The following is a 10,580-nucleotide window of genomic DNA, read 5'->3' as shown; positions in this document are numbered from 1 at the left end:
CATCCTGCTCAAAATCAGGAGATATGGATCAATCCTGGAAGTGTTTGAATTAGAAACAAAACTATTTGTATCTGGAAACTGCTGAAACAAGACTTTTTGGCCTTTTCTTCAAAAATTCTGGCTAGGCTTGTCAGATTACGGTTGGGAAGTAATCCTCAGGTTGTTCATCAGATTGTTATTCACCCTCAGGTTGTTCATCAGATTGTTATTCAGAGAATGATAAGAATAACATTTATCATGGTCACTCAGGCAATGTTTTCACAGTATGCACTTTGCAAACCAAAATAAATGCATTTTCAGGTAACAAGTTCATTTTCAAAACTCTGTTAGTTCTGGTGGAGCCACAGACAATTTTTCGTGTGTATAATGCAGATTTAAATGAAGAAATTATACTTTAAAAAAAGTAAAAATGATCACATTTTGATAATTTTCAAACCAATACTTCAGGTCAGCCAGGTTTCACAATACAGGAACACAAACTGCACATCTCTCCTTTCCATTTCTGATGACTACCTTCCAATGAGAGGAACTATTCTCTAGATGTGCCTTGTTTTAATTTGAAAATAAAATGGGATTTAAAATGAAAGAAAGGGAAATGAAAGTATCATCAATGCAAAACAGCAGCTTGTTCCGTTGTTTTTCTTTCAGTGAAAGGAAAGGGAGAAGAAAGAAAATTAATTTCTAGATAATCCAAATAGCTTGGAAATTGTTATATTTATCTGCTGGGTGAGGAGAAAAACAGTGAAGGGAAACAACATCTCTATCCAGAAGCACCTTGCTAAAAACATGTTTTATAATCATCATTCTGCCTTTTCTATCTGCTCTGACATTTCAAAGGTGGAAAAGCACCAGCACAGAATTGTAGGAGCACTTTATGGCTCCATAGATCTGGGTGTGAGAAGTCAGGCTCTTCAGCTTTTCAAGAGACCCAAGATCCCTCTTAGGACCCCAAAAAAGAGCTGCATTTCCACAGAATCTCAAACTCACTTGCTCTTCCTGTGATGCCCAAGGCATCTCTCAGAGTCCAGCAGCTCTGGGCACCCAGGGCTTTGGAATGTCCTCCTTGTTCTGTTCCTGAATTAACCACTTCAGTGGGATCTCATCCATCACTGGATATTTACAGCAACATCTGCCCTTTTCCCTCTTTAGCACCTCACCTGTGAATTGAAATGGTCACAAACGGGGCTGCTGGCCCAGCCTGGCTCCTGTTGCCTCCTGCACCGTGATCTGGCTGGATCACAGGGGCTTAAATCATTTTTAGCATCTAGGGATCACTGACAGGAGTAAATAAGCATTATATAACCTTCCCCAAAAAGCATAACAAAATAATAACGGGGAAATGAGGTTAAGTGAAACCGTTTCAATAATGTTATGGGCCTGCTTTCAATCAATGAACGCTGGGAAATTCAATGTCTTCAGAGGTTGTGATTTCATTTGAGCTCCCTCCACTGCTGAACTCCTCTTCACAAAGCAATGAGTTAAAGACTTAGCAGCAAATTCATAATACATCTAAAATGCACTTTTTGTGTTTAATATTCACTGGAATGGTTGACTTTGCTGGGCTTGGTTATCGAGAGGAATAATAGTTTTCTGTTTCATTGAAGCATAAGATATAATTCCATTATCTTCTTTTCCTTTCTTTTTCTTTTTTCTTTCTTTCTTTCTTTCTTTCTTTCTTTCTTTCTTTCTTTCTTTCTTTTTTTTTTTTTTTTTTTTTTTTTTTTTTTTTTTTTTTTTTTTTTTTTTTTTTTTTTTTTTTTTTTGGACAAAATAATCTGGAATAAGTAGAGCAAAATGGGAAAAGAAATGATTCTACAGACACTGTTAATTATGTATCCATCATATGAAATAGCAATAATAGAATAATAATTTTTCATTAAATAGAGCACAGGAATATTTGCAATCTCATACTGTCAAGTAAGAAGTGGCTTTAAAAAACCCCCACTTGTTCTACTTCAATAATACTAACTAATTTTGGTGCAATTAACACTAAATTTAGGTGCCTACTAAGTAGGAATTTGACAATTTGATGATTTGTGCTTTGCTCTATACACATTAAGCCCAAATTCAGTCCCTTTAACTTCACAGACTTCAAGTTAGGCATCTACTCTAAATAAGGCACCTGGACCAGCAATACAGCTCAGGGACAGGGAACTTGGATTTGGGCTTTGCCACCAACCTGCTCTGCTTCCCAGCCCCCATGTGGCTGCAGAAGAACTGCACCACCATATTTTAAATGAATATGATTGAAAGAGGTGCCACCCTGTTCTCCCTGCAGGGAGCATCTGTTGAGCATTGATCTTCATTTCAGGTGGTTCGAGGTGGAAATGAACTGACTCCCAAGAAACTGGCAGTATTTCATCTGGAGTGCAAAGCTCCTGGTGCCTGGTGAAGTGTTCAGAGAGCAAGTTCAGAGAGCAGCATGCTGGAACACTTCCTTTGGCCTGCTTTTCCTGTTTCTGTGCAATGCAATAATTTTTTATGATGCTCCCAGCTATAAAAACTGGCTGATGAACTGGGTAACTCCAAGGCACCTCAGCTTTTTTTCTTGTGTGAGTTTTTCCCACGTGTCTGTCAGGGAATGCCATCCTCCATGAGATGGGAAAATCCCTTTGCAGGCACTGAGGGTTTCCTCATTCAAACAAAACCCAGCACTGTGTTGGGTTCCAGCAAAGCAGAACCTTCCTGCAAAGCACAGAACAAGGTTTGGTCCTTGCAGAGGTCCAGCATCAGAAAGGGAAATGATTTCTGGTGGAAAACACAGACCATTTGATATGAAGAGCATGAGAAGAAGGAAAGAAGCTGCTGCTGCTACTGCTGCAGCTTTAAATTAAAATGCTGCATCAGCCAGTCCCTGAGGACTTGATAGAAATCTAATTAGTCAGACAATCTGGCACCAAATGTCCTAATTTCCCCAATCCATGTGGGATTTGTGTATTCTCTTACTCACTGCAGTTCTAAATTTCAACCTGAGCCTTTCTAACCCCTCTCTTTTTTCAGCGCAGACATGGGACTCCAGAGAAGGTGATCCCTATCAAAACCTAATTGTTTTTCATAAACCTTTAATTAATTAGACTCAGGCTCATGAAAGACACTTAAAATATTAACAGTTTGTTTAGAGACAAGTGCTGGGTGAGGATTGCTGCAGCCTCGTATTGCAGTGAGAAACCCAAATGTAATTAACGTGGGTGGGCACAGGCTCCGTGTGAGGTCCCAAACTGGGAGTCCTCCCCAAAACACACCAGGAGCAGCACAAGGAGCGTGGGCTGGGCCACAGCCAGGAGGATGGAGGCAAAATGGACCCTCTGCAGCCAAGGGTTAAGGGCAGGAGAGCCCTGGAGTGGTGGATTTTAAGAAAAGCTCGGGAAAGGCAGCAGAGTCCCCCCAGGGTGTCTGTAGAGGGCACAGTGAGGACAGCAGGCTCGGGAGGCAATTAACCCTGTCCTGGGGGGCCACAAGCTCCTGGAGCAAGGTGCTGAGTGCCTCTGAATCCCCCTGGCACCCTTGGAGAGTGAGGATCTTGGCTCACACAGGATTAAGCCATTCGGGAGTAACAGATTTGATTTTTTTTTTTTTTTTTTTTAATTTTTTTTTTCCTCCAGAGTGGCTATGACCTGTCATGTCAGAGCTTTTTATTAAAGTCTCTTAATCCCCAGATTATCACCACAATAGTTTCACAGGCCCATTCCACATAAGGCAGGCCCCATTGTGGAGATGCACATTGGAGGAGTTTTAATCTGCAAATTATTGGCATGCAAGACCATGAGGGGCTGCTTTGCTGTGTTGCCCGTTGCGTCAAGGGGAATTGAATATTTATAAAGACGACTTCAAATGGGCCATGCACTGTATTCCTCCCACATATGTGCAATCCCCATGCGGCAGAGGGGCCCTGCTGAAAGAGAAAAAACCTGCCTTGCCACCATGGCACACACGTGGAAGCCATGCAGGCTGCGTGGAGAGAGGGTGAGCAGGGCCAGGGGGAAGGGGCTGGTCCCTCCTCCAAACACCCCATTTCAGCCACAGAGGACGCATGATTTGATTTTTAAGAGAGCAGTAATGAAAGTGGAAAGGCAGAGTTGATGATGGAATCTCCATTTCTTTCTTGAGTACCAGGGGAGGACAGCAAACAGATAAAGTCCCTGACAGGGATCCTTCGCTGACACAAAATATGCCATGTGGAGAGAAGGCTTATGCTGTATACAAAACTAATTAGCAGTTACCTTCTAGATTAAAGAACAACTCGAGCATCTGTTTCCCTGAAGCATTTTTAAAAAAAGACATGGCCCTCTTTAAAATAGCATGACAGATTTTAAAATGTCACCTCCTGGGTCTGGGGGCTCCCAAGGGATGTGCTGGGGAGCCCAGGAGGGACCATCCCCTCTGTGAGGTGTTCCCAGGCTGTCAGGGAGCTGCAGGGCAGAACAGCAGGTCCCTCTCTTTTCCCTGGAGGTGTTTGTACAAACACCTTGCTGCATCTTACTGCGAGAGGCGCCAACAAAGCATTAACATTGAAATTCTGTATAAACAGGAATTGATTGGGAGCATCGTGAGCCTGAGCGGGGTGGGCTCAGGAAAAGGGGAGCACAGCCCCTGGCACTGAGCTGAACCTCACCAGCTGCATGAGGGAGGCAGGTTTACAGATACAGACATATCTACATAGCTGCATTCTGCAAGGTGAGCAGATCCTCCAGGTCTCCCAGCAAAGGTGCTGCTGCACAAGGCCAGATCCTGGCTGCCACTCATAAAGGTCCTCCTGACACCCCAGCTCCAGGTCAGGCTGCAGAATCTGTCAGGGCAGCTCAGCCTCAGCCCTCAGCAGCAATTTGGGAGCTTCTCAGTCAGCAGATGGGGCTGAGGGTAGCCCAGGACAGGGCCTGGCTCTCCCTGTGTTATCTCCTGATGCTCACCAGGCAAGGATGTCCCTGGTCACAGACCTAACTCAGGATCTGCAGACTTGGACTCAGCCCTGGCTCTGCCACAGCCTTCCCTTACGACCTTGGACCAGCTGCTTAGGTTTCCTCCATACCTGTTTCCCATCTGTTAGAAAATGACTGGGTATATTAAAGGGTTCCTGGGAAGATAAGTAAACTGTGAGGCCATTATTAGCTATTACACTGATAGGACCCAAATGTTCCTATTTTCTGTAACAGCTCAAGAACTTAAGCAGGCACTAAAAGGCTCTGGGAAAATAAAGCTTTGCTCTTCTGGGGTGCTCTCTCAAAGGAGTGTGGTGTGTCTCCCTCCAGAGCCAGCTCTCCATGCATTTTATGAAATTGCAATGCCCTTATTTTCCCTAACAGCCCTTGTTCCAGCCTGTGAAATGGCCTTTGGCTCGTGGAAACCTTCCAACATGCTCAGTATTACCTGCAATGCCCGTATTAATCATAATGTGCAGGTGCCAGAGCCTCCAAAGGGAAGGAGAAGGGACAAGCTGGGTAATTGATTGCTACACGGCCCCAGCAGGAGATGTTGCATTAGTCCAAAAATTACTTTGCTTTCTGGTTCCCAAAGTTTTTGGGAGTATAAAACAGGAGAGAAGGCTGTCTGTGAATCATCTGTCATCTCTTTTGGCTACAGCTTTTTCATGACTTGTGGAAACAAAAATTATAAATAAAGTGTGGGGGTGGGGGAAGTGACTAATTGAGTGCAATAATTAAACACAGATCCCAAAAAAGCTGAGCATGTTTCTTCAGCCATCAGCACCCTGAGTGAGGGGTGGGAATGCCTCCAGGATTTGGCAGGACTTGGCTACTGTGGAGCAGCAGTGTAAGGAGCATCTGGCAGGGTGCAACAGAGGGTTTTCATGTGATGCAGCCAGTGCAAAATGCTGGGCTTGGACATGCTCAGGCCTGGGCAGTGGCACTGATGCAGATAATTGGCTCCTCTTGTTGCCCTGTTTGAAGGAAGCCAAAGTAAAGGAGGGTTTAGTGCTGCAAGGAAATGAAACGGGAGGAGTAACCCCTGCAGGAAAAGTCAGAGCATCTTGTGCTCACCTGGGCCACCGAATTTGCAGACAAGGCCACCAGCTTCCCCCAGACATGTGAATGCACTAAATTAAACTGGCACCCAGCTTGGAAAACTTCCACTCCAGCCAATGGTATTTTCAGGATGAAACACCAGCATCAGTATTTCCCATGTGCCAAGCAGAGCCATTTGTCTCCAGTTGTTCCCTCTCTGATTCCATTAATAAAGGCAGCTGAAGACACACTGAGCACATTCCCTTTCAGAAATCTCCCCAAACTTGGTGACATTTGGAATCACACGAGGCAGCTGCACTGTGAGATAAAGTTCAGTGATGTATTCAGACACTGCTCCCTTCGGAAGGTTGCATCTTTCACGGGAGCCTGGCGCTGAAACCCGTGTTGTGTTCTTTAAATGCAGAATTACTCCTCCTCCTGGTTCACACAGATTGATGAATACACTGGGAAGACGGCTGGATTTCTGCAGAGTACCATGCTTTCTTTTCCTGACACATGGATCCCCCTGCCAACACCACAGACCTAATTAGTGCTCCCTTATTTCTGTTCACCAGCGAGGCAGCATGTGGCACCTTTCCACAAGCCTAGAAATGCTCTCTCGACACAGACATGCACCATATTGCAATGGGTGGGATAGAAACTTGGTGGAACTGGCACTTCCACTGAGGTTTAATGTCATGGCAGCCAAAACAAGAGGGGCCAGCACCCCAAACACAGCCTGGCACAGCGAGGCGAGGGATGCGGTTCTGAGTTTCCCATCCCTTACCCTCCATGTCCCTGTCCCCTAAGAGCCACACCCTCTGCTTCTGGGTCAGTTGTTGAAGCTGGATTTGTGTATTGCAGAAAAAAACAAATCCAGGATCGAGGCTTGGTCATAAATGCAGATGTGATTTGTGCAGTTTCATATAATATAGCACATGCAGGAGCTGGGAGGAAGAAATGGCAGGGACAGGATGAACCCTGGAGAATTAGGAAACCCCTTAAATGAAACAGAAAGAGGGCAGGGGCATATCTGCCTTCAGTTCTCCTCCAAACAGAAAAAGGCACATCCCCTCCCAAACCTGGCCAGCCCCGCAGGTCGGAAATATTGTGTGAATATGCACTCGAGGTTATTGTTCTTCCCATGCTGGGGAGAGTTATTTGAAGTCTCCTGCTGGTGTTAAATTAAATTACCCATATAAATAGCACTGGAGGTGACAGACAATAAATCCCACTGCTTTGCAAGCAGGCTGCTGCAATGGGCAGAAAGGTAGAGCTATTGTAAAGTGCCCTAAAAGGCTCCTATTTAAGTTACATCTCATCAGACTTCACCTGGTGTAAGTTACTTTACAGCCCTCCCCCTGCATTGATATCCAGCTCCTGCTGTACAAGAGCCAAGCCTACCAAATGTCTAAGGAGTGAGGAGCAAAGTGCCTTAATTATTCTTACAGTGTTATTTTTGGGTTTCCACTAATGTTGCTAAAATCTATTTGAGTGTTTCTACACTTAATTTTCTAATTTTTATTATTTTAAAATAGTGCTTCTTTATATATATATATATGTATATATATATAAAAGGCCTGCTCAACAATTTTTCCCCCCTTAAATATCCATCTTACTTTGCAAGGTTACTCCCTACTGCTCCTTTTCAAGATTAAAACGAGAAGTTAAAACAAGTGAGAGAATGAATTTTCCCCAGGGAAGCTAACAAAATTCATATCCCAGCAAGCAGCATCTCAGGGAGCAGTGATGCCAGACACGTACAGGTGATATAAAATGCTTGAAATTAGGAATATATGCAGTGTTCAAAAAACAACAACAGCAAAAGGCTTGGTGGTTTTGTGTTTAACAGGGGTGTGGATGTCATTACTGGATTGGTACCCACCAAATAAGAGCACAGATAGGATGAAAGGAAAATCAGAGGCTTATTTTTTAAAAAAACAGAGTCTTTCTAAGCTAAATGAACCCCTGATGTACACCCAGTAAATCTGATGGTGCTACTGGGCAACTGGAGATAACCTGACTATTTTTCTTTGTTTTCCACTTATTTTAGAAGAGACAGCCTGTTTTTATGCTGCTGGCCAAGAGAGAGAGTGTGAGGACTGACAGTCAGTTCAAGGCTGCAAAGTGCTGCATTGCTGTGAAGTGTTTAATTTAGATCCTTTTTGTGTTTCTGGGGATGTTGCCTGAGCTGACTACAAGAAAAAAGGTGAGGTGCAGCTCAGAAATTGCAGCGATGTAAAAAATTAGGGAACATACAAAAAAAAAAAAAAAAAAAAGACAAGAAAATGAAACAACAACAAAAACCTATCACAGAGTGTGAAATTCACCTGGGTCCCTCCTAAGGGGTTTGCACATTTGTGTGATTAGAGTCACATTTATAGGAAAATCTTGTCACTTCTCCTCACACTCTGCAGGGCTGTAAAACACATCAGTGCTGCTCTCAGGTTTTGGAAGAAGCTGCTGGAAACAGGTGAATCTGCAAAGCCTGTGGTCCAGGAGGACCCTACCCACCTAAAGGGTACTGAATAATGTACAAGAGCAGGATTTCCTCCTGGTAACCTATGAGAAACACAGGCTAGCATTAAAATTAACAAACAAGCAAAGAAAGACTCCATTAAAACCTCAAAATCTCAATAAAAGGACCTTGCTCAGTTGTCAACCTAAAAATCTCCATCATCTCCAAAAGATTTATAAAATATTGTAATTATAATTGTTGCAACCAGTGACATCCCCAGCACTTTGTGGAACATGTGGAGCATGAATAAACAGGAGAGTGAGAGGAAGAACCAGAGGGAGTGGAAGAAGTGATAAAGAGGCAAGACAAAAGAGAAGAAGATCCTAAGCCTGTGCTGCCAATCTTTCTGCTCATCAAAACTGATATTTGATTTCTGAGCATATCATAACACAGCACTGATAGATCTATTTCTCTTGCAGGGCTGTTCAGTTTTATACATTTCAAGTTGCCAGTGCTGCACTGTGAAACCTCGCCCAGCCTATTTTCCCCAGAAGGAACTCCTCAGGCAGAAATGAGGATATTTCTTTTTCTGGTTGTCACAGGGATGTGTTGGGCACCTAATATATATACATTTAAAAGAAAAAAGAAAAAAAAACAGCATGCAGAAAGCAGCCAGAGCCCTGAACCAAAGATAAAAGCCTAAACAAGTGCACTGAAGTGTGAGGTTAAACGGAGAGGGAAAAGCCATTAGGGACAGTAGAGCTTTGGAAAAGTGTAGAAATAATTCTTAAGGAGAGAGGGGTGGTGAAGTATGTCTTAAAGACAGAAGTCATAAAAACATGGAGAGCTATTGTTGGAGCTCAAGACAATACAAATTACTTCCCCCAGTCAAAACTGACTCTAGCAGAAATCTCTGGTCTGAAGGAGGATGATATTTCTGACTGTAAACTCCTTTCAAGGCCTGGCTGCCTGAACACAAACAGAAGCAACGTTGTCACCACAAAGATAATAAAACAGCAATCGTTTTGTTGGCTTGTCACATATTACAGCTAATTATTTAATTACTCCAATTTAAAATTTTACTAGATTTAGCACCAAAGCATAAAAATCTAGTGATTGCAGTGTCAGAAAGGAATAATATAATTAACGTATTTAGTAGTAACATATTAAACTGTTGATTGCACTGCATTAATCAGCAGAGATGATATGATCCATGGGAGCTGGATGGAACGCAGGCCTGTGTGGGACTGGGCTGTCTTCCTCCCTGTCCCATCCCTTGCACACCCACGGGGTGGGAGATGTGGAGGGGGTGAGGAGACAGCCAGGGCCACTGCTGCTGTGCAGGCAAGCTGGAGACAAGCTGTGGCATGGGCACAGAGGCACACCCTGAGCACCCCGCGCCATGCCACAGCCAGGCCCGGGGCACAGTGGCACATCTGGGGACACAGCAGACTGTGGAGGCTCTTTCCCCAGGGGTGTGCTGGGGGTCCCCTGGAGCTGCTCGTGTTTGCCCAGATCGGATCCCTCAGAGCTCAGCTTCACCCTGTTCCTCCCACAGAGACACGGGGCCCAGGCTGGAGCGTTTCAATGAACCAAGGCCCAGTTCCCAGCGTTGTTCATGATGCCTTGAGAAGGCTGACCTACAACAGAGACTAGATGGATTTAAAGAATAAAAGAAAATAGGGATTTATTAAAAGGCCTCCAGGGATACACCTTGGGCAGCACAAGAGCCCGGCCAGGGCTGCGCCCAAGCTGAACCAAAATGGTCACAAAATGCATGACCAGTCACAGGGCCTCACACTTTTATAAGTTCTGCTCCATTTGCATATTGGAGTTAATTAGGAGCTTTAGGTTATGAAGTCCCATCCTGCTTGTTTTTCTCTCTTCAGCCCATGTTGTGTATGCTCTTGGGCCTGAAATTTGGGTCATTTGTCCTTGGTCCCCAGCTAGAGAAGGAATTGCTTTGTCCCCCTGCTCTGTGAAGAGAGCTCACTATCCCCTGATATGAAGCTCAGATCTGCACAGAAAAGCAGAACAGAATCTGAAAAATATAAAAGCTAAAACCTGAGGCATCATCCACAAACCCCAAATTCAGAAGCAGTTTGGGGGTCCTCTTGAGGCAAAAAATTTGTTTTTATAATCACCTCCAGAATTGATCACCCAGC

The sequence above is a fragment of the Onychostruthus taczanowskii genome, unplaced genomic scaffold (assembly GCF_017590055.1).
Source record: "Onychostruthus taczanowskii isolate IOZ18803 unplaced genomic scaffold, ASM1759005v1 scaffold57, whole genome shotgun sequence".
In the NCBI taxonomy this organism is placed as follows: domain Eukaryota; kingdom Metazoa; phylum Chordata; class Aves; order Passeriformes; family Passeridae; genus Onychostruthus; species Onychostruthus taczanowskii.
Note: the sequence above shows the minus strand (reverse complement) of the source record.